Consider the following 25,779-nt stretch of genomic DNA (forward strand, 5'->3'; position numbering starts at 1 on the left):
CCCGCAGCCTCACGTTTATAAGCGTGGCGCGCAACACACACCTAAACAAGACTCTACTGGACACAACTTGTAGACACACCCTAGGACAGAACTGCTCTGATACCACTTTTGTCGTGACCCAACCGGAGGGCCATGACGGGTACCCAGTGCTAACCCATCCGGGCACCTGTTAACGTGCATACACATTTACATCTAGGTGAGCCACATATCTAAATCATACTTTTTATCCATCATTCATACTATTTCCATTGTGCAACAGTATATTTATATTACCATCAACAGTTATGCCCACAACAATGTACATAAGCCGACGAGGCTAACGAAATGATATCCAAAATATAGGCCGACAAGGCCAAATACATCTAACCATATACACATGTCTACGAGCCTCTAAGGAGAGTATGTCATATCATATAGGCGGGACAGGACCCCTCCATACCCATAAGTATTTACACAAAAGAATAGATACCAAAAGCTATAGCTCCGAATGAAATGGAGCTCCGCTACGTAGTCCCTGAGTAATAAAGTTATGGATCAAGCCTGTCTCCCTGGCCACCTGCGGGCATGACGCAGCATCCACAACAAAAGGACGTCAGTACGAAAAATGTACTGAGTATGTAAAGCATGATCAATCATCATTAAAGAAGCATAATAACAACATAAGAAATAGCATAAGATGGGAGGTAGTAGAACCATCGTCATAAACACTTACTTGCTTTTCATAAGAACCTTCCATTTCTAATGCGTGATTGTGTACATACATCCATATCCGTATCCGTATTATTATCCGTACTAATTTAGCTTTCATACCCATTTCCATATTCATAATCCTATTCATATTCGTTTACATATTCATATTTATAGCATACTCGACCATGAAGGATTGGTGTTTCACATACCCGGCCATGACAAGGCTCGATGATTATACATAACTAGCCCTACCAAGGCTCAGGGTTATCTGTACCCAACTGGAGTGGTGCGCGCAATACATATCATACCCGGCCATATAAGCTCGGGGTTATATAATAGCCATACATAAACACATATACATGAGAGCCCATAAGCATACTTGACATCATTACTATCATCATTTCATTACATCTATCCTTAGAGGATCACTCATCGTATAAGGAATTTCATAGAATCGTAACTTAGCGAGAATCATGAGCTTTAGTAGCTTTAGAGATAGCATCATTTGGAGGACAACATAGGCTCATGAAAGAGTAGATATATGGCCAAAGAGCCATGCCTTATTGAAAGAAGGGTTAGCCTTACATACCTTTTTGTTTAGCTATTCTATCGCTTGGACGTTCTCCTTCAATACTCACGTTTATACCTTCATTAGAGTATATACTAACATTAGAAAATCGGTAGCTTTGCATACTAGACTAAAGCTAGAGAAAATTGGGCAGCATCTCCTTTGTTTATACAACTTCCTCCATATTATACGTCAACTCCCAAACATCAATAATAACATTCACAACATCATAACAATAATCTTTATTCACCTACATTATCCATATTTCTCAATTCACTTCCAATCATCCATATCCATGGTCATAGCACACTATTACGTTCACTCATATACAATGTTTAACCCATGTTCTTAATGTCATTTATAACATAATCATAATCACTGCATATCAATATTCATGACTCAATCCAAGCTACTACTAAAAAATATCACTATTCTCACATTCAAGACCCATTTTCTATCTCCTTCTACAATCCAAGTCTTCCAACTTCACAATACCTTAAACAACATGGAAATACCATAAGAATTACCTTACATGGTGTGGGAATGGACCTTGAGTGGAAACACTTCACTTGATAAAAACCCTAGTTCCACCTCCACTCGGATTTCTTGTCTTGGATGAACTTAAGGAGTTTCTTACACTTGATTCTAGTCTTTTGATCTTTGTTTTCTCTTGGATTTGAGTGGAATGTTCTTGGAGAAGGGTTTTGAGCTCTAAATACTTTAGAAGATGAAAAATGAAATAAAAGAACCCAAGGCATCTATTTATACAAAAACTAAAAATCAGCCCGTCGGATACTATACGGACACTTATACGGTCCGTATATTATTGTACGGTCTGTATAAGTGGTCGTGGTTCACCACCAAGAAAAACATCTCCCTGCTAGGAGTTATACGGACCCCTTATACGGACCGTATAAGTGGTCGTATAACTCTACTTCCCTGAAATGGTTTCCGTCGTTTCATTCGATCTCCAATTCTTATAGAACCTTCTTGACACTTGTTTAGCACCTCATTAACAATCTAAGGGACGTTATAGCTCTTCTCCAAAACATCATTAAGTTATCATTAACTGGTTACTCGTAAATCCTTTCCGATACATAATGTATGCCTTGCCTTCTCTTGAAAAACTTTCTTCTCTTACCTCGAATGTCTTTGCAAATCTCAATTAGGGTCATCAAATGCTATTTCTTACTTATTGAAATATCATACACTTCGTGTCCTTCGCTAGTCTATTCACTGCGCATCAACGGAGAATTTTTCAAGGTGTAACATATTGGGCCACAATGAATCAAGCTCAATTACGGATGTGGATGCTTAGAAAATCACCAAACCTTTTCAAATGGGCCAATAGAACTATGTGGCCCAATTGTCAATGATGGGAGACATAAGTGAACCAGAAATTGTCCCAGTAGAGGTCTTAGAGTTATTGGGTCAGTTTGAAGAGTTATTCCAAGAGCCCAAAGAGTTGCCACCCACTAGGCCCAATGACCATACAATTGAACTGGTCCCCGGAGCTAAACCTATGAATTTGCGACCATACATGTATTCTTTTGAATAAAAAAATGCTATTAAGGCAATTGTGGCAGAAATGCTAAAGGCCAAAATGGTGACTACAAGTGTATATCCTTTTTCTTCACCACTTCTACTTGAGAAAAAAAAGGATTCAACTTGGAGAATGTGTGTCGATTACCATAAACTTAATGACATTACGGTAAAAAACAAATATTCCATTCCGGTGGTGGAAGATTTGTTGGATGAACTATTTGGGGCAAAGTACTTTGCAAAATTAGATTTACGTTCGGGTTATCACCAAATTAACATGAAGGTGGGTGATGAATACAAAACTGCATTTCGGACTCATCATGGGCTGTAGGAGTTTCGAGTGATGCCTTTTGGGCTCACAAACGCACCGGCTACTTTCCAGGCCCTTATGCATCAAGTATTTGGCCCATTTTTAAGAAAGTTTGTGCTAGTATTTTTTGATGATATCCTAATTAGCACCACTTTACATGATCATGTGAGACATTTACAGACTGTATTCAACCCATTGAATGATCACCAATTGTTTGTGAAAGAGATCTAAATGGAGTTTCGCTCAACCACAAATTAAGTATCTTGGGCATGTAATCTCAACTAATAGGGGTTAGTACTGATAATACTAAGGTCGAAGCTATGCTCAGTTAGGCCACGCCTAAGACAATCAAGAAGTTGAGAGGGTTCTTAGGCCTTACAGACTATTATCGTCGATTCATTAAAGGTTTTGCATCCATTAGTAAGCCTTTAACTAATTTGCTAAAGAAAGGGCGTTTTGTTGGAATGAGGAAGCTTCAACTGCAATTGGGGAGCTTAAACAAACAATGGTTCAAGGTCCTATCTTGGCTTTGCCAAATTTCACCATGCCTTTTGTTGTGGAGGTTGATGCTAGTAGAAAGGGTATTGGGGCAGTTTATGCCCAAGGTGGAAGGTCCATTGCTTACATCAGTCAATCACTATGCCCAAAACACTTGGGTTTGTCTACATACGAAAAATAATTAATAGCATTACCATATGCAGTTGAAAAATGGCACCGTTATTTACAAAACAAATCATTTTGTGATCAAAACAGACCATTTCAGCCTCAAATTTCTTAAGGATCAGCGGATAACTACATCATTACAACATAAAGGTGTCACAAAATTATTGGGCCTCAGCTAAGAGAACCAGTTTAGAAAAATGGGGAGAAAACGTAGCAGCTGATGCTTTGTCGAGAAAGTTTGAGAAATGAGCATATGGTGGTATTACTGCGGTGCAACCAGGCTGGGTCTTAGAGGTGATTGAGAGCTATGAAGGTGATCAACAAGCTTAAAACCCTATACTCAGCTCAGTCTAAATCCAAACTCCATTCCTGATATCAAATTATAGCAAGGAATTCTTTGACATCAGGGATGTCTTTAGGAAGGAAATAAGGGTCAAGTGAGTCGAAAGCTAATCTATCTTTGATCTTCACTCCACCCCATGGGGAGAAAATTCAGGAGCTTTGGCTACTCAACAGCGTATCAGAAACATATTTTAATGGCCTAGCTTATTACAAGACGTGAGAAACAAATTAGAGAGTGCGAAGTTTGCCAAAGAAACAAAGATGAAAATGTTTCTTACCCAGGATTATTGCAGCCATTACCTCTCCTGAAGAGGGCCTGGGAACATGTTGCCATGAATTTTATATGTGGTCTGCCCAAATCAAGAGGAAAAGATTCAATCTTGGTGGTAATCGACAGATTTACAAAATTTTCCCATTTATTTGCCTTAACCCACCCTTACACTGCTTCACCAATTGCCTAGTTATTCGTTGATAATGTTTGTAAATTACATAGGTTGCCTAGTTCCATAGTTTCAGATCGTGACCCAATTTGTTAGCAACTTTTGGAGGGAGCTATTCAAATGGTTACAAGTTCAACTAAAACCAAGTTCCTCCTATCACCCCCAAACAGATGGACAATCGGAGGGGTTAAATCGATGTTTAGAAACATACCTGAGATGTATGACGAGTCATAAACCAGCAGAATGGAGCAAATGGTGTCATGACCCAACCCCGTAGGCCGTGACTAGTACCCGATCTGGGCACCCAAACACATCTATCCAACGTTATCTCAACTGTTATCAAACGCATTCAAGTATAAAGCAGAAGCCGTCAAGGCTATATTTCAAATTTAGATAATTTCCAGAAAAATTTTGGCAGAGTTTCCTTTGTTTTACATACTATCCAAAATAACCCTGCGCACAGAAAATACCAACAAAGGCCACACCGGCCAGCAAAGCAATATATAAACATATGCGGACCGGCCGCCGCGGCGAATGGGGTCGCCCCAAACACAACATATACACACATCCGTACAGAAAGACCCTAACCCACAAACATGTCCACAGACCTCTAAACAGACCGACAGAGTCATATGACGGGATAGGGCCCCGCCGTACCCGGAGTTGCCATACATACAGAATATACAGAAGACAGAAGATATATACCAAAAGTACACGCTCCGGACCAAAAGAGCTCTTCAAAATAGCAGAATCTGAGCCCTAGACTGGCGGCGTATCTTCAGGTGCGTCTGTACCTGCGGGCATGTAACGCAGCCCCGAAGAACCGGGGGTCAGTACGAAAAATGTACCGAGTATATAAAGCAGAAACATAACAAACATAATCATAGTCTGAACCGGAAGCACAGAAATATAGCAAACGGAATCGTAATCCAACGAACAGACAGAGATATACCGGACAGAGTCGTAGTCTAGACAGACAGACGGAAGGATACCGGACAGAATCATAGTCCAGACGGACAGACAGAATCATAATCCATACGGACAGACAGAATCAGAAATCCAATCAGACAAACAGAATCATAATAGGGCACAAGAACGTAGTCGCCACCCCTGCCTTTGGCGCCACAACATATCATATTTCAGAAGATTTCACATCTTCAAACATCTCTGTCACATAACACATCATATCATAACCACGGTAACCCCGGGGGCAGATCACACGCCGGGAAACCGGGCACATCATACTTCGTAACATATACACGGTAACCGGGGACGACATATACCACAGCACCCCGGAACCAGACACATCATACTTCGGAATTCATACATGGGACCCGGCCACCGACAAGGGACTCGGCGGCCCATCTGCACGATATAAACCGGCCCGGGATCCGGTGAAAGGAAGCATTGAGACATCCATGAACAGATTAATGAGAAACCACATACATACAGATCGTTATACCGACTCAATCAAACTGAAGTAGGCCAAATAGCGAGTCAAATCAGAGTATTCGGATAGCGTTCATAATGTGCGCCTATATCCTGCTTGGGAAGGCACGACAGATTATTACCAGAATCAGATTTTTTTTTATGTCAAAGCCATTTTGTAAAATTTATATAAAAAGTAGTCATATCGTGATCAGAATAATAGTCCAGATGTTGCCTGTGAGAAACGGACAGAAATAGGGCAATTCAGGTCATATAAAAAGTGTCGGGGCCTTGTGGGCCCACCTCGGACCAACTTGAGGCGACATACGTAAATTACTGATAATAGACCTTAAGAGGTCATCCATAATCATTTGGGAGTATTCCGACTTCGTTTAGGAAGGTTTCATACAAAAGTTCACTTTAGGGACAAATTATAAGAAAAGTGATTCAGTCTCGCTGAAGGAATTGGAGCGGGTTTCCATCTCGAATTCCGGGGAACGAAGTCGTATTTAAGGCTCGCGGCCGAGCATATTATGTTCAAAACATGCCTAAGAAGGAAGGGGTAGGCTTTACATACCTCGATTGCGCCTTACGCTCGCTTGGCTTCGATTCCAATCTCGTCCAGAATCTACAAATGGTCATGTTTACCAATTGTCAAATTCAAGACTTAAGACTCCAAATTCATTACATATTTGCCTACCGAAATTTCGGCAGCATTTCCTTTATACATATAACATCCCCAAAAGTTAAACACAGCCAAACAATCAACGCAACCCAACAACAATATCCATAATGACAACAAGTATTTCAAAACACATAATATGGCACAATTTGCCATCTTTCCGTCATAACGTAACATCTTTCATTCCGACCTTACACTTCCAAACCAAACTTATTATTTTCATATTCATCACTCATTAAGATCACTACAACATGATTCAAAGGCATATCCTATCGTTTTCACCAAATATACATAAAGTATGCACAATATACAAGTTTCCTACCAAAAGCATAATTCACCCACAACTTCCAATCTTTTAGCAAACATGTTCATGATATATTTCTATCTTTCAACTTCATCAATGACAACCATAATTTGCCTCTTAATACTTTAATTTCCATTTTCACATAAGTGACAATAAATTTGCATAATTTCCTACAACAACTTAACAACCATTCTTCCATGATAACAAAAACCATTATTCTTTCATTCACTTCACAATAACACACTTAACATACTAACAAGATTTAATTCACCTTCCATCATCCACATCACACCACACGGCCACATGCTATATTTTCCAACTTCCCCTAATTCATTCAACTTTCACTTCCAATATAAATTCCATCATAATCACAACTAGGATACAATACAAAATTCAACACATCTCAACCACACAATTATGCACACACACGGCCATACATATGCATACATACCAATACCATACAAACTTCCATATTTCCATAGTTTCTACCCATTCCTACATTCCACAACATAAACAAAGCTTCATAACATGAAAAGAACATAAGATTCTTACCTTTTTACCAACAAATTCTCCTTGCTACCAAAGATAGTTTCTTGCCAAAATAATTGTACCAAGTTGTAGAGAATCTTGCACTTAGTAATAATCCCACAAGAAATGGATTTTTGAACCAAGGATTTAACTCCAAGAAATTTTTTTTTTCTTTTCTTTTCTCTTTCTCTTCTTGGCCGTAGGCTTTCTTTCTTTTTCCTCTCAATTTTATGTTCTTGAAACTTCTTGAAAAGGAAAGAATTATGGATCATCTTCTTATTAATACATGAGTTAAATTTATTGTGGGCTTGGGCCATTTTAATTACCATGGCCGGCCACCCTTTGCATATTTGGGCCTTCTCTTTCTTTTTTTTTTTTTTTTGATTCCCCAAGCCCAATTACTTATGGCTAATTTAAAATTCCCGAGGCTAATTTCCGAAATTTCAATTTTTGCCCTTGGCCTTCCTCCGTATTTCACACCAATAATTTCATAGCCAACACATTCATACCAAATAAGGTCCAATTATGGCCTCATTCATTACAAGCCAAGTTATCTCCAATTTTTCGAATATGCAAAAATACCGGATGTAACAAATGGTTAGCCCAGGCGAAGCTCTTGTACAATTCAAATTACCATAGCTCTTTGAGAATGTCCCCATTCAAAGCCTTGTACGGCTACGATCTGCCTCAACCGACCTTTGAACTCATTGCTCAAACCAAGCTAGACACATTGGATCAAGTACTCAGAGATCGACAATTAATGGATAAAGTTTTAAAGGATAATCTAATCAAAGCGCAGAATAGAATGAAACACTTCACAGATAACCGAAGAAGTGAACAAAAATTCGAAGTGGGTGACTGGTATTTTTGAAATTACAGCCTTACCGTCAATGCTCGGTCGCCATTCACCAGAATTTGAAGTTGTCGGTGAGGTATTTCGGTCCCTACGAGGTTGTCAAAAAGATCAGTTCAGTTTCTTATGAACTCAAGCTGCCACGAGGATCCAAAATTCATCCGATTTATCACGTTTCGCAACTCAAAAAGAAGATTGGGGGTCAGATTTTTGCATCTCAAGATCCACCATATTGTGCTAATGATGGTAGGGTCTTGATGGAACCCATTGCAGTGCTGGATCGTAGGGTGGTGAAGTGAAGAAATAGAGAAGTGACACAGTGGTTGGTGCAATGGGCGAACTTGTCACCGGAAGAGGCGACATGGGAAGATCCGTCGTTCCTCAGATCCCAATTTTCCGATTTTGAACCTTGAACTATGTCAAGGTTCTTTAAGGGTAGTGGAATGTATTTTATTTATTTAAGTGGTCATCTGTCTTTAGTTATTGGGCTTTGGCCATCAAAGCCCAAATGTCGTCTGCGTCTGTTTTACCCCAGTTGCCTATTATCCTGAATAAACAATTAGGTCACATGTGTCACGTGTAGAGAGGTCTGTTATTTCCTTTTTTATCCCTGTTAGCTGGACATGTTCCTTTAAAATATCTAGGTCTTTTGTAATGGGGTTTTGCTGATTATCATGAATTGAATTTAAATTTCTATTTTATTCCTTTTATTTATTGTTTTATTAGCTTAAGTGTTACATATAGGTCCCTCAGCTTTCTCTTCTTCCTCCTCATCATCAGTGATAGTTTGGAAGTAAGGATCTTGATACGTGCTGGAAGAGGTGTTATTTTTCTCCAACAGAACTTCATTGTAGGTATGCTTTTGAGGTTGGTCTTCCTCCATTTGACTAGTTTCATTATGTAGTTGTTCCAGTGGTAGCGGAGGGGTCAGATCCGCTGCTAGGTGATGGGCATCAGTCATGATAGGATGAGTGTAGTTTAGAGAGTGGTTAGAGTTTCTCTCTCATCCTGAGCAATTTATTCGAGCAGACGTTAATTAATGATTCTTTATAAAGACTACACAGAGTAAAATGAAACGTAAATTCTATTAGCAGGATTCTAACTGTTGAGTAAACAATATATTTCTGAGGAAAATAATTTAACCAATCATATCTACTTGAAAATATAGTAAAAATGAGGATGATTTATTCAATCAAGTATATATAATTTACTCATCTTCCTACTGAACACGTATGGGTGCACCTGCGTGTTAGAATTCTTGTTAAGTCATTAGCTGTAATCTCATAAATTATATTGTCATTGTGGAAGAAGAAAACGATGTAGATATTTGCACTTATGTTTCCTTACTGCAAGGCCTGCAGTAATTGGGCTTCTTTCTTCTAAACAAGAGCTAACTGGGGCTCGAAGATATTTCCTGGTAATAATCTTCGCTATATTATTCTTGCAGTTTGTGTAAAATATCTTTAATCGTCATATATTACAACTTGCTTCTGTCACGACGAATTAATGTTACGGCTCAATTTGTTTCATGGTCCGCTATAATCCCCTTTGTCAAAATTTTATGTTAAATTTCTCAAAAAATCTTTATTTTACACGTAACAAATCTGAAAATAAAACACGAGATCTTTACAAGATCATTTTCTGGGATGAACCATTTCGAGTGGGAGGAAGTAGTTCATTAGTCAAGCTAGCTAACGGATACGAATTGGTGCAACTGCTTGCTACATTGTGAATTCTACTTCAAACAGGATTTCAACAATCCGAAATCCAAGGCTCTCTCGACCAATCCCTGGATCTTCTTCAGTCATAGGAAGATTGAGATCGAGAAGACTTGATTTTGTCGAAGAGCTAGGACTCATCCTAGTGTGGCGTTTACGCCGCAGTACCAATAAATTTTATCTCAGTTCATCTAATCCTGATGGCGGACTTCTTGTTTTTGGTTGATTTTATGGAATTCACTCTGTTTCTATGTAGGACGTGCCAAAGTTTGGCTACTGCTTGGCTCTGCATATTGTGTTTTCATGTTAGCTTCCTGAGTCAATGTCAAAGACATTGTTCTTATCATCACATGATGGTCATTTAATTTCTATATATATGTTGCTGAGGGGGAAACATCGGTCAAGTCAATTGATTATCAGGTAGATGGTCCACCAATGGTTTTACAAGTTTTGTCGAACCCAGTGATATCAATTTGAACCCTATATATAAACGTGCGAAAAACATATATAGATAAAGTTAGCTATAAGTATATTTTAAGACCAACATCAACTCAGGACCCATATTGTTTAAATTGCGAATCTATCACTGGATTATACATGGGTAATTTTGAATGTTGATGTCTTCCAAGATGGGACAGTGATTATATCCTCAAGGGAGAATGTAGGCATAAAATGAGAGTAGCTACACAGATATTGACCAACCACACGTTCCAGGTTGTCGGAATTATTTTATTTTTATATTATCAGCGATTATTGATGCCTATATTTTTGTAATCCGCAACCGAATATTTTTCTTTTTGGTGGCCTGCAGTTTACTCGCTAATCCTAGTCAACTTGTTCAAAAGATAGCTACTAAATTAACTAGAGTTCAAATTTTCCATGTGTGGATTACACGTCTTAATAATTGCGCAATATTTCTTATCCACAAAAACACCAACCACAGGCACCCTATCTCTCAAGGATACGATATCATATAGAAGAATTAAAGCAGCATATTCTTATGCCCTGATATATATATATATATATATATATATATATATATATATATATATATATATATATATATATACATATATGTATATAACACATTACAATAAGTGCAACAAATTGGTAAATATTTGTGACAGACATTTCATAGACCATGTCTTTAAAACGTGTACATAATACCAACAAATTGACAGTACTTAAAAACGGGTCTTGGCATATGCTGAAGACACCCAGTGAAAACATAGATAAAAAAAAAAGTGAAATCTTGCAAGTATATTACTAGTAGTAGAATCACAAACTATGACTTTAGACTTGAGGTACTTATTCAGAACATCCATGACTGATCCAAAATCTGCTTTTACTTGCTTTGGCGGATTAGCAAAGCGACAAGCCATATCTTTAATCTCCTTCGAGTGATAATCAATCTTAGACTGAGTAAACTTCAACCCATGAGCAGTACTAACAACAACAGTTTTATCAGTTGGATTAATAACCCCTTTATTCCTTAGCTTCATTAATGCTGTTAAAGCAACACCTGTATGTGGACATATAAACATCCCAGTTGAATCAGCAAGTGCAGTTGCATCCATTAGTTCTTTCTCAGTTGCCTCTTCCACTATTCCATTTGAATTTTTGAGAGCATAAACTGCTCGGTCACCAATCTGTATAGCAGAAGCAAATGTGGTATTTGCCTTCACTGCCTCAAAATTAGTCCAACCTGTTGGGATCAAAATATTCACGCGTCACGCGGAAAGTAACAATGGTAAACCTCGAACTACGATAAATCGAAAACAAAGAAAATTATACTAAACGAATCATAATAGTTTAACATGGTTTGACCAATTGGCCTACGTATTAGAAACTAATATAAGAGAAAGATTAAAAACTATTGAGACAATAGTCTCCCCTAAACGAAACTTTGAAACTTTTTAACGATTACATTGTGAATGTTATTGTGTTGTGGTGTGAGAGGGAAGAATCATCAATTTTATATAAGTCCGATTAGTCAAATATCAAAGAGATATTTCCACCAAGAAAACCTTTTTGCAATAAAACACAATTATGATAAAATTCAAATAAGGTAGAAAATTTAGGCCAAACGTATCACAACCTGACTTGTAATATAAGTAGAGAGGATTAGCATTTGCAGCTTGAGCACAAACCAATCTTGGAATCCTATCAACACATCCCATTTCTTGACACATTTTGAACCCTTTATAGAATGCATAAATGTTACCTAAATTCCCACCAGGAATAATAACCCAATCAGGTACTTCCCAATCAAACTGCTGTAAAATCTCAATTGCTGCAGTTTTTTGTCCTTCAAGCCTCAAACTGTTTAAAGAATTTGCTAAATATATAGGCAATTCTGAAGTAACTTCACGTATGAGTTTCATACATCCATCAAAATCAGTGTCAATATTTATAACAAAAGCACCATTGGCTATAGGTTGAACTAATTGTGCTATGGAAATTTTATTGGCTGTTAAAAACACAATAGATGGTATATTAGCCGCTGCACAATAAGAGCCCGTTTGGATTGGCTTATAGCTTAAAGCTGTTTGCAGCTTATAAGCTGAAAAAAATAAGTTGGGGTAATCCAACTTATTTTTTTTGGCTTATAAGCTGTTTTCAGCTTATAAGCTGCTTTAGATAAACTAAGTTAAATGGGTCCAATTATTTTTTTGAGCTTATTTTAAGCATAAAATGACTTTAAGCTGGCCAGCCAAACACTCAAAAAAGCTGAAAACAGCTTATAAGCCAACTTATAAGCCAATCCAAACGGGCTCTAAGCAGATAAAGCAGCTGACGCGTCACCAGTCGAAGCACAACCAACACCAACTAAATTTCGTTTCATTTTTCTTAACCTGTTCACTTGGCTAACCAAAACTGTCATACCTAAATCTTTAAAACTACCAGTATGACTAATCCCACAATTTTTCACCCACAAATCATTCATACCTAAGTACTTTTTACCAAATCTTTCAGCCCAAAAAAAGATTTGAATTTCCCTCAAAAGCACTTACAATATCATCATTATCAATCTCAGGTAAAACCCATTCTTTTTTAGACCAAACTCCAGAGCCATAAGGCCATGTAGTTTTACCAACTGGAGAATCAAATAAGGTTTTCCAGTATTCACCATCATATTGTTTCAAAGCATCCAAGTCATGTTGCACATCAAGCAAACCACCTGAATTGCTTCTATATATTATTTCATCAAGAGAGTAGGATTCATCACTAGGAATATTTGTTGATATTGAGTTGAAAGGTACATATTTAGCTGAAAATTTTAGCACAGATTTTTTTGGTGTTTGTGGTAGAGTTGTTTGGTGGTTACTAGTGGTAGTGGTGGTGCACGTTACTTTAAAAGGAAGGAATTTTGTAGGGTGGTGGGGTGAGGAAAGAATGGAAGAAAATGAAGCCATTGGTAACAAATGAAAATAAAACACTTGCGAGAAACAGGGGATTTGGGGTTTGGTTTATATTTTGCAAGAAAAACAGAGTAAAGGGTTTGGTTTGCTGAAGTTTCTGACACACAGAAAGGTGCACTCTACTAATAGGATTTGGCAATACAGTTTTACACGTGTTGTATGTTTTCGTAGGCAAGTGGGTATTCATTTGTATGTATTGTTTAGGGTGCGTCATCAGGTTAAATCTTCAACTGTCCGTTTTTCCAGTCACTATTGGTAATTTCTTTTCAATATAATAATAATTGGCAAATTAGTCGATGACTTTCGGAATGAATTTTACGTCATACTCAGGCGTTCCTTTGTCTCTTTTTATTATTTTTTTAAAAAAAAAATAATGTTTAAGTCTGACCCAATAAGTAGCGACAAGGAAAGTATAAAAGGGCATTCAATTTAGGGAAAATTTCAATAATGTATGATTCAACATAAAAAATTAGATCTATGTAGTCATGTTTTAATGTATATATGTATAGTCAATTTTTCACGGTATACAACATTACACAACAATATGTTATTTTATACACCTATTATAAACAATGTATCAACCTCATATAAAAGTGTATAATAATGTATAAGAGATATTTATATACACACTTCTACACTGATATACAATATTATACAGACTTATATAAGAAATCCATCTCCAACTCTCTCCCTTTCCTCCATATTGCTAAAATTCATTATCAGTGAGTAAAATAAAGGTAGAGAGCATCAAGCATCAAACATGGAGAACGGCTCTACTACAACAAAAAAATGGAATTTCAAAGAGAACGAGAAATTGGTGAGTGTTTCGGGTAAGAAGTGTTCTCAACAAGTTGAGGTCTTGTGTTGACCCGACTGATACCCGACCCGTTATCCCTCTCGGCCATGGCGATCCTTCTGCTTTTCCTTGTTTTTAGGAATACTCTCATTGCTGAAGATGTTATTTCTGATGCACTACTCTGCCGCCGATCTACTTTGTGGCTAACTCAAGTAATAAACTAAAAATGGGTAATTATTTTGCCCTAATTGTAATATAGTGTCAAAATCCCTATAATTTAATCTAAAGAATTAAATAAAAGTGAGATTATACATCACTTGACACGTGGCACGAAGAAAGAAGAACACATGGCAGATGGAGTAGAATCCGAAAGGAGTAATTTCATATATGCACGGGACCAAGCGTTTCGGAGCAATTGATATGGGTCATTTAGGAACAGTTACCGTTATGTAACTGGTCCTAGTTTGAAGCTAAACTACATTTCTGTATTAAAATTAGCATTTATTGGTCATTATTGCCCATTATTAGGCTAGACTTACTGCTCAAAACAAGCATTCATCAACTATAAAAGGAGCTTGAGCTCAGTTAACGTGTTTATATATATATATATATATATATATATATATATATATATACAAAAACACTTTCTTGTGATTCCATATTAAACAAATTTATTTTCTTATTATTGATTTTTGGTCTGAGTTCTTATAAATTCCTCAAGGCCATGTGTTTCACCAGAGGGATACTAAACAAAGGATTTCCTTTGAAGCTTACACGGCCCAGGCTTATTTTATTATATTCTTGCTTTATATTTACTTGATTTCATTGCTAATTGTTATCATTTTAAGCCTTTTATGACAAATCAATTCATGTATCCTTTAAACAACTAACAAATTCAGCTATACCTTTTTTGGGGGTAAATAGTTGGGCGCCAACCGTGGGGCTAAGGATAATTGTGATATTGTTTTGTTGCTCCAATTATAGTACTAATCACTCTCAATTCTGTGAAACCAGGTAAAAGAACATGACAAATAATAGAGATCAAGTCGATGGAGTCCTAAACAATAACAACGCATAAGGAATAGTTCCGGCAACAAGACAGGTCAGGGCAAGAAATGATCAGTCTGTGATTTCCCATCAGGGATCCAAACACACAGGGAATGATTTGACCCCCAATGATGACGATGACATGGAGGAAGAAGTAAGAGTTGTTGATCCAAGGTTGGCGAAGATCTTTGACCTGCTAGAGAAGCAACAAAAGGCCATAGCAGAATTACAAGCAACGAAGGGTGGTGTTGGTACAAACTTGACAAATGTCGTTGTGGAGTAGGGAGAACGCAGTAGCAGTGGTCGAGGTGGAGATGCAGTGATAGGATTCCTAAAATTGAAACTCTAGAAATCTAACCAAATTTGCAGAAATTAAAAGGGATAGAAGAAATTGAGATGAAAAGTAAGAATCTAGAAGCAAGAAGCAAGACCCACTTGATAATGAATCTATGGGGAAACCTAGGTATACTAAACCTAAACCCTCCTATTTGGATTCAATCAAGGAACCTATACTATTTGAATTCAAGGAAGACCTAATTTGAATTCCACAAATGAGCAATCCAATATGAACTCAATGGAAAAGCATTCAATTAGCAACTAAGAAATCACACTTAAGTCAACCAAACAAACTATATTAACTCTCTACTAAACAATCTCTCAAAACTCACAAGTTTTCATCAATATTCAAGGTTAGTGCTAATGAAGACTAAGGAGTTCTATTTATACTCATTCTTATTACAACAAAGGCTCAAAAGTGGCCTTTGTGGAAATAACGCCACATGGGTTCTTGATGCCACACACTCATTTTCCTTTGTAGCCTCGGATTGCACTCCTAGCCATGAATTGTGTTCCTAGCCAAGATTGCACTCTCTAGCCATAAATTGCACTTCTAGCCACTTTGTTTAGTAGCCTCCTTTCTTGTGGCTTCCTCCTCAATCTCTTCCCAAACTATCTCCCAAATATTGTACACTCGTGAGATCTTCTCTTCAAGATCTTCCAACGCTCCTCTCTTCATGAATTATGCTTGTAGATCTTGGAGCTCCCTTACTTGACTCCGAGTGAATGGTCTTGAGCTTGTTGGGATCATATCATGCAACACCCAAAGTCATGCATTATGTGAAGGAACTTTCCAGTCGGCTAGAAAAGAATGAAAATGAATTGAAAGCCGATTGGATCGAAAAGAAAAGAAATTTTTAATTCATTTAATTCCAAGATAGACCAGGGATCCTCAAGAGCATTTGACCGCATATACTTGCGCTGTTAAAGGCAATGACATGCAACCGGATGAAATCGAGTATGTTCTACTTAAGAAGTTCGGTGAAATATTGTCCAAAGGGACAATGACGTGGTATTCGCTGATTCCGGAGCATTCGATTCATTCCTTCGAGATGCTCACGAATGCCTTTGTCAAAGCTCAATGCTGGTGCAAAGAAGGTGTCAGCAAGAAAGACGGATATCTTCGAGATAGCACATGATGATACAGAACTACTACGGGAATTTGTTATAAGATTCCAAAAGGAGCGAATGTTACTACCATCCGTACCGGATGAGTGGGCAGCAAAGGCATTCACCAAAGGATTGAACCTGAAAATTTTGAGCGCTTCATTAAAATAGTAGCAGAATTTATTGCAATTCCCAGCCACTACATGGGCGGATGTTCACAATAGGTACGAATCAAAGATACAAGTGGAAGAAGATCAGTTTGCATTGCAGGCCGGATCAACTGGCCGAAAGCAGAGCCATGATAGGCCAAGGAGAAATGCAGATTTCGATTCCAGACCTTGGAAGGATAGATATCAACCATATGGACATCAGGAGAGATCTCGTTCAAGGACAGAATGAAGTCGAAGTAGCCAATTCAAGAGATAAAATCCTGTCAAAAAAGGAGACTCGGTCTAGGGCAGAAGAAGTTTGCAAGCGAAGTCGGTGACTGTGGATTCGGTGACGAGCAGCATTGAAAATCCGAGATTGTCAGATTATAATTTCAACATAAGTCTATCCGGGTTAGTTGCGTCAATAGGAAAGATTGAGGGTGCAAAATGGCCCAAACCAATGCGGTCTGACCCAGGACAGAGAGATTCAAATTCATTTTGTGATTACCACGGGACTCAAGGTTATCAAACTTTTGATTGACGCCACTTGTGTGATGAAGTTGCTCGGTTGTTAAAAGAGGGTCATTTGAGGGAATTCTTGAGTGACAGGGCTAAATAAAACTATGGTAAAAATAGGGATTCGATCAAGCAGCAGTTTCAGGTTGAGCCTCGTCATGTGATTAACATGATAACTGACGAACTCATGGGCACCGAAGCACCTTACCCAATTAAAAAGGTCAATTTACCGGAGTTACACTGTCAAGAAATTCAAAGGTTTATGCGGAAAGATTTAATCTCTCCTCACTCCGATGCTCTTGTAATATCTGTTATGATGAACCATTGTAGAATTTCAGATGTTGTAGTTGATCTGGCTAGCTTGGTTAATATCATTCAATGGGAAGTCATCGAGCAACTAGGGATAATGGGAGAGCTGGAGCCACCCATAAAAATAACCGGTGGATTGGTTGGACCGAGCAGAATAGCAAAGAGATTGATAGAGTTGTCGGTTGTTACAGGAGGGGGGAGTAGAATACGTTGTTTTATGTTGTAAATGTCAGCATGGAGTGTAAAGTTACTTCGGGGAAGTTGTGGATTAGTGATACGAAGGCGGTACTTTCAAATTTTCGCAAACAGGTGGAGTTTCCGTCATTGGATGGAGTTGAATGCATCCCGGGAGTGGTTTATGGTGAATGGAAGGGCTGGTGTCAAAGTAGATAACGAAGTCAACAAATAAAAAACGGATTATGCGGTTGAGAAAAATCCCGAATCAAAATGGAGTAACTATTCAAAGCAAAAAAAAAGGAGCAAAAATACTCGTAGTAATGAAATCCTACGAAAGTGAACTTGCAAAAGTTGTTAGGAAAAGTAAGTTCGCATCATGACATTCGAAGCAAAGCTGTTCAAAGTATATTTTCGATTTAGTTACGTGATTTTCTTTTAGGTTTAGCGTTTGATGCAGGTAACAGTCAAAACGAAGCGAGGAAAAATGTGTGAAGACTGTCCGACAGATTCTGAAAACACGTGCTGCACTCTTTTCTCCTTCGATCGATTTTTGTCCCAAAAACGAAGGATTTTTTCGGCAAGGTTTTTAATGAGGCAGCAATATCAAACATTTTATTTTGAATGAATAATTGGAACGGGAAAGGATTGAAAAGTCACAAGGAATTATACAATTGGTGTTATGAATGGAATCAAGAAGATTGAACTCAGGCAGAACGCCGGGGACTGTTGAAGAAAGGGACGTTTAATGCCCAAATTTTCTTGTATAAGAGTCGGGGTATTTGTCTTGAAATTGATGATGTAATACTGGGGACTGTTGATCGAACTAAAAACTGGTTGTTCAAAAATCCGGATAGTTTGGTTAAACTTTCTTCTGCGATGAGAAAGGTTCACCGGTCAGATAGACAATTTCTCTACACGCAATACACTATGATTGGGACCTACTCATAAACTTGGACATCTGGAAACGTTGTTAGGGTAAATAAATGAAAATCTTGTATTCAAGTAAAAAAAAATCCAAAATGAATTAGAGACATTATAAGGCCTCTAGTATAAATAGTTAAGTCGGAAGGATTATTCCCGACCAATATGAAAATCGGTTGTAACAAATATATTCGGAAGTATTTAACCCGAATAAAAATTATCATTACATTCAGAAGTATTTAACCCTAATAAAATTATCATTACATTCAAAAGTATTTAACCCGAATAACAATTATCATTACTTTCTGAAGTATTTAACCGGAATAAAAATTATCATTACACTCAGAAGTATTAACCCAAGTGACATTGTGTATACATTCGGGAGTACGTGACCCGACTGAAATTATTCAAAATAAGCATCCAGAAATTATTCAAGTGTGTGCATGTGTGTGTGAGTGTATGCACACACAATACATTCATCCCTGAGTAAGTTGAGATGGAAGCAACCCTTAGTGTCATAAACAAGTTGGAAATTATCATTTGTTTTTTGGAATTGAAACAACATCCATCAAACCAGCAGGGTAAACCTTATCTATCTTAACTTTCCTGTCAACTATGACTTGTTGTTACATCAAAATGGAGATGATCTCATGATGAATCAAAGAATATTACACTTTGTTCTTTAGGATAATAACCAATTGTAAGCATTTCTTTGGGTTATGAAAATCATAAATAGATTTGGGAGTGAAAGTCCTTCCAAGTTTATCAAGCATCCAATGCTTCAGTGCATTGAGCCTCTTCAAATGTTTCTTCCATCCTATTGTCATTTTGGTGGTTTCAGATATGATTAGCAGTCGATAGAGAATGAATCGGTGTTTTTCGGTCGGTCAGTCATTAAGGTTTTATAATAAAGAAACATAATGGCATAGAATGGTCGTTTCAAAAGACACCATTGGCTTGGAGGTAAAACTCTCTTTTAGAGATACGCTTTGGTAAACTCAAAGGTAAAGAAGCTTTGCGTTAATATCTCCGGTGGAGGAATAAATTGCAACAGTTTTGGCACAACCAAACTAGTAATAAGATAAGTTCTCCTCAAAAGAGCCCGGCTATTATGAGTGGTTTTGATTGGCGTTGATTCTTTTTAAGAGTAGTTAAAGGAGTTTGACAATTATAGGATGCGAAATTGATTCATTCAATAAAACGGAAGATACGTGTAAAGATCAAAAAAATCGGCTTGAAAAATACCTACAAACCCGCGAAAGGGACCAGCACGCTTGGTCCCATGGTCCACTCAGATTTAACCCAAAACATTCAAAAATTAAACTAGTGTTTGATTAAAAATGGGGCTTAAAACATCAATAAAGGGGGCTAAGTATTCGGAGCAACTCCTGCAGCAGGTGGAGAGCCAGAATCTTCACTCTCTGGTTCAATCCCCTCAGGGCCTTGAATATCTTCAAGAGCTAATTCAGCAGCTTCCAAAGCAATCTCCGCTTCAAGTAACGATGTGGGAAGGTCGAAATCACTGGCGCTTGCCTCTTCGAGAGTATCTCCCCGGGTCGTCAAGGTGGCTAAATCACGTTGAAGTCCTAATTTTTGGCATCTGGCTCGGAGACGATCCCGAGAAACTTCTACACTAATGATCTATTCTAAGCATTGCTAAGATCATTCTCTAATTTGATCACTTCGTTTTGAAGACCGACATAAGATGAAGCTAGTATTTGAAGAGAGTTCTCTCGATATCTTAGGGAGTTGGTTGCATTTTCCAATCACATCCTAAGAGAAGCCTGAAGAGAGTCAGAATCTCGAACTTGGTCTTGGAGCCTCTCTACCTCAGCCTCAAGAAGGTCATTTTCCTCTTGAAGTCTTTCTTCCCCATGGGAAAGAGCAATGGTTCGGCCAAGATCCGTTGTAGAAGTATCAGCCACATGACCCTGAAAAGGAGGGTAACCGATGGTCAATTAAAAATATAGGGGACTTATGAAAAACTTTTTTTGTAAGGAGGATAGAAAGAATACTTGAATGAATAGATTAGCTAGATGAGCAAGGGAACATTCTAAACTAACAACCGAATGTTTGTGGCATGGTGATGAACCCGAAATTCCAACATCAACTGGTGGAATAACACTCTTTTGTGATGCTTCAAGAACTGGGGCAGCAGGGCTTTCTGAGTGAATCCTGGTGGGAGAAGCTTTAGGTTCTCCAGAGGCTTTACTCGAACCATCAGGATGCTCTTTAGGACCCTCGACATATGGTTCCTCATCATCATCGTTGATATGAACCACTCCTTGTTGGGCATCGTGGTGGACCTTGCTCCAAGCTTTGATGAGCCTACGCCGGGTCCACACCCTAGAACAAATTCTGACCAGAGGGGAAGTAGAGACGTCCTTTGGCCTACATTTCCAGTTGGAGGTAGCAGCATCAACAATATTTAATAAGTCTACTTTTCGGGTAGGAACTTTCCGGGAAAAAGTTTTTCTCGCAGAGAGGCCTGTAAAAGGAGGACGTGTATGAGAAAAGAAAAGGAACTTAAACATAATTTGTAGAGTTTTGTCTTGTTTACCGTGAATTTTTCTCCTCCACCAATCAGAAGCCATACTTCTCCAGGACCGGTCACATCGGGAGAAGCATGCAGCAGGTCAACCACCCATTCAAAATTTCTGACTATAAGCTCTGATTCAATGGGAACGGCTGAAAAAGGAATAGAAATGCAAGAAGGACTTTAATAGGTAAGAGATGAGATGAGATGAGATTATAAAAGTGAAGGCAAAAGTCTTGTGAAATACTTACGAGTAGTATTCCACGTTCTGGGAAATGGCTCGGGAGCAGAACAATGCAAGTGACAGGTTCATATCATCACGAATCTATGATGCCATCCTCGGTCAAATCCATCCTCTGGGTTGATTAGAGCACGTCTCGGAATAACTAGGGAGAGTACAAGTGCGTCAGGTGATCGAGAAAAAATGTGACTCCGGCCTAGTCGGCCAAAAGTTGAATACAATAGATTATACGCCAAATTTGAGAGGCCACTTGGCCTATGCAAATTCGATAACAACGGCAAAAATCTTCGATAATCACAAGGACGGGCAGTGTAAAGCCAATCGTGAAAGGATAGGTGTAAATCATGGAAAGACCCTCAACGTGGTGATTCATCCTAGTGTCGGGGCCAGTGACCGCAATAGAAACTTCAAAACTAATATTGCAATCTTCACGTACTTGAGGAATGATGTCAGCTGTAATTAATGGACCAATTTATTCGATAGATTCTTGGCGCTCGTCAACTCGAAAATCCTCATGGTATTTAAAGCCCGAGGGCAGTACGTCAGCAACGAGGGATTGCAAGTCGATTTCTTGACTTGTAGGAGAAGTAGGGGCTTTACCAGGACGATGAGCAAGAACAGCAGGTTCGTTGTCAGGTTTGTTTTTATAAGAACGAACAGGCGAAGGCTGAGATGATAAGGCTGATATGATGAATTTTTTTTTCGCAGAAGAGAATAGCAAGTGAAGGGTTGAAAACAAAGAAGATTTTTAGCAAATCTCTCATATAAGGAAAGAAAAGATTTAGTTGGCTTTGGGTTTGGCCATTACCCTTATTTATACAAGGATAATAATAGTTGAATCAATCGAAATTCTAAGGGTCGCGTCTTTTCATGAATATGGCAGCTTTATATCAATCATCGTGATTGAAATGTCACCGGCGTTTCACAGTGAGGGCATTGAATGAGGACTTGACGGTTGCCTTTTCGAATGAACCTATGGAATGTTTTGTTTTCCCGCCATAAGAAAGGGTGTCCCTAGTAACGTTTCTAATCCATTCCCCGGTCTCATTTTTTTTCCACCGGGGAGTGGGGGGACTATCTGTATACATCGGTAATATAGCTTAACACGTGGCATGAAGAAAGTAGGAAACGTGGCAGATGGAGTCAAATGATGGAGTAGAGTTCAACTCATCCGGAAGGAGTAATTTCATGCATGCACCGGACCAAGTGTTTCGGAGCAATTGATACGGGTCATTTATGGACAGTTAACGTTATGTAACCGGTTTAGGTTTGAAGCTGAACAATACATTTTTGTATTAAAATTAGCATTTATTGGTCATTAATGCCAATTATTAGGCTAGATTTACTGCTCAAAAGGGACATTGATCAACTATAAAAGGAGTTTGAGCTCAGTGTAATGTATATTTAAAAAAAAATGCATATCTTACGCACTTTCTTGCTATTCCATATTAAACAAATTTATTCTCTTATTATTGTTTTTTAGTCCGAGTTCTTATAAATTCCTTAAGGCCAAGTGTTTCACCAGAGGAATACTAAACAAAGGATCTCCTTTGAAGCTTACACGGTTCAGACTTATTTTATTATATTCTTGCTTTATATTTACTTGATTTCATTGCTAATTGTTATCGTTTACGTCTTTTATAATAAATCAATTCACGTATCCTTTAAACGACTTACAAATTCAACTGTATCTTTTTTGGGGTAAACAATAATTGTTACGCATTAATTATACATCAATAATGACTACAAATAATTATGAATCGACGGGTGAAGTCTTTTTCAATGGTCCGACAGAAAATATTCCAGCCAATATAATGCAAAAGAGTCGCATCAACGAATTTTATATTCTTCTGTTCTTGGAGACCTAATTATTTCCTTTTTTTTAATTAATATTTTGCTTATTTCCTAAAAAATTAATTTTGAGTGAGCTAGGTAATTAAACACGTGAATGGCGTGAAGTATGGAGGGGTCATGAGGCAGGATTGGGATGACACGTGTGTAAACCCACTCATTTATTTTCAGTTGCTTTAATAATGTAATCCTTTTTTTATACTATAGTTAGTTTTATATAGGTTGAAGTTTTTCAAGGTTTAAGCCAATTTCAACCATAAAAAATCTACATTAGAATCTCAACAAACCGAATATTGGAACAATTTAAAGCAAATGCAGCAAGTGTATCTTTTTACCTATAAACTTTCAAACTGAGGGAACAATTGTTATCGGATACAATATGACAATCCTGATCTTTAATAAGAGTTTTCGTTAAATATATTCTTTCTTGCATCGTCATAATCCAAAGTCATGCCAAATGATCTATATGTATATTTGTACATGAATGCTTATGCTTTTATGTTTACCCAATAAAAATAATAAGAGTATATGAGGCTTTACAGAAGACTAGTGAATTGGTTCGTGCTTCGATCGATTATGAAACTCTTATCGAATTTGTGAATTTTTTTAAAATATCTGAATAATAAAAATATTAAATCTATTTTAGTCCTCAAATTCAGATGAATTAGATTTTATGTTCTAAAACATTTTATTATTGTCACTTGGTTTTATTCTTTTTACTTTAATTTTTTAAAAATGTCGGATTATAATCTTCCAGAAATACTTGAATTTTTATATAATAACATAATCTATATATGTGGAACTCGTTTAAACATAGTTTTCCTTTTTTCATTTTATTTTATGGGTTTTAATACCTTTATCTCAATATGCGTGTAACTTTTAAACATAGTTGTCATTTGTTCATCTAATATATTAAGTATTTATCTAACTTCTCTTCTCTACCTTCCAAATGTTACATTTTTATTTTTTCTCCTTTTTAAAAATCTTCGAAAAGGAAAATGCATCAACAAAAACTTCTAATACATAAGTAATAAGGAAAGGGGAGAAAAGCCCACAAACGAAATCTCTTCGATCAATTTTGCCTATCTTTTTACCTTTCTTTCCCCTTTTTTTTTCTTTTTTTTTTTCTTGCTTCCTCGCTCAGTCATTTTAATAAAGAGTATTTACCTTTTCTTCTTCTTCTTCTTTCACCACACATATTTGTAACCAACAACTCTACTCTAAAACTACTCGTTTCCATCCTCAAAATCATCGAAACTATACTAAAATTTCACAAAATCTAAAAACATTGCTCATTGCTTTTATTATATTTTCCTATGAACTCTACTCACAATATCATAAAAAAAAAGAGTGAGAATTGAGAATAGAACGAAATTTTCAAGCTTCAATTTCATTGAAAAGTCTTTTGACAATTGAGAAATTTATCATTTACTGATTCTTTTCATTGAAAAGATATAAAATAATTTGGTAAAACTAATTGTAAAATAACATCTTCACTTACTATTGTTGATACATTTTCAATCTTAACTGTTAATAGCTAAGCAACAAAATCATACTTACACTATCTATAAAAATACAGGATAGTTGAATGAGGAGTACAAAGTGTATGAAAAAGAAACAGAAGATAATTGGTATCAATTAATACACCTGGAAAAACTGTTTTCAATTTAAGAAAGTTCATACCCATTAGAAATCAAAATTAATAGAAAGAAGAAGAGAATAACACAAACAGAAATCATAATAATCCGCCAAAAACAGTAGTATCATAAAATCACCAAAAAAACAAAAATAGGGGAATATTGCATCTACGTATAAACCCATTGCTCACTTATTTTCAATCTGCAAAAAAAAAAAAAAAAAAAAAAAAAAAAAAAAAAAAAAAAAAAAAAAAAAAAAAACACAACAACAACACACACAAACATGTACAAAAAAATAACAATATAATGTTCTAGGAAAAAAAGTCATATAAATAGAGTATCAATTAGTTCCTGAAAAACGTGTTCAGTTGAAGAAAATTCATACCCATTAGAGATCAAAATACAAAGAAGAAGAGAATAATGCAAATAGAGATCGTAATAATCCGCTAAAAATAATGTATCATAATATCACCAAAAACACAAAATAGGGGAATATTGCATCTATATATAAACCCATTACTCACCTATTTTCAATCTGCAAAAAAATCTCATTCACGTATAAAAAAACAATATAATGTTCTAGAAATTAAAAAAATCACAGAAACAGAGAAACGAAAAGAACTAACCTGACAAAATCAGTTGATTGGGAAGTAGTGATTAAATTTG

General features: G+C 37.0%; 1 long non-coding RNA gene and 1 pseudogene across 3 annotated transcripts; both read right to left on the reverse strand.

Annotated features, from left to right (window-relative positions):
• Positions 1–248: 248 nt before the first annotated feature.
• Positions 249–8,872, reverse strand: LOC132640854 (uncharacterized). 3 transcript variants are annotated; one of them, XR_009582464.1, is made up of 5 exons: positions 8,383–8,872; positions 7,522–8,218; positions 6,561–6,611; positions 4,394–5,349; positions 249–556 (listed from the first exon to the last, which is right to left on the reverse strand). It is a non-coding gene; the product is annotated as an uncharacterized LOC132640854 (long non-coding RNA). The 3 variants fall into 3 exon arrangements; XR_009582463.1 differs by having other exon boundaries at positions 4,394–4,465; positions 4,767–5,349; positions 7,522–8,866; XR_009582462.1 differs by having other exon boundaries at positions 7,522–8,872.
• Positions 8,873–11,175: 2,303 nt separating this feature from the next.
• LOC132640855 (threonine synthase, chloroplastic-like) lies at positions 11,176–13,614 on the reverse strand (annotated as a pseudogene).
• Positions 13,615–25,779: the final 12,165 nt, after the last annotated feature.

This window comes from Lycium barbarum, chromosome 5, assembly GCF_019175385.1.
Source record: "Lycium barbarum isolate Lr01 chromosome 5, ASM1917538v2, whole genome shotgun sequence".
Classification (NCBI taxonomy): Eukaryota; Viridiplantae; Streptophyta; class Magnoliopsida; order Solanales; family Solanaceae; genus Lycium; species Lycium barbarum.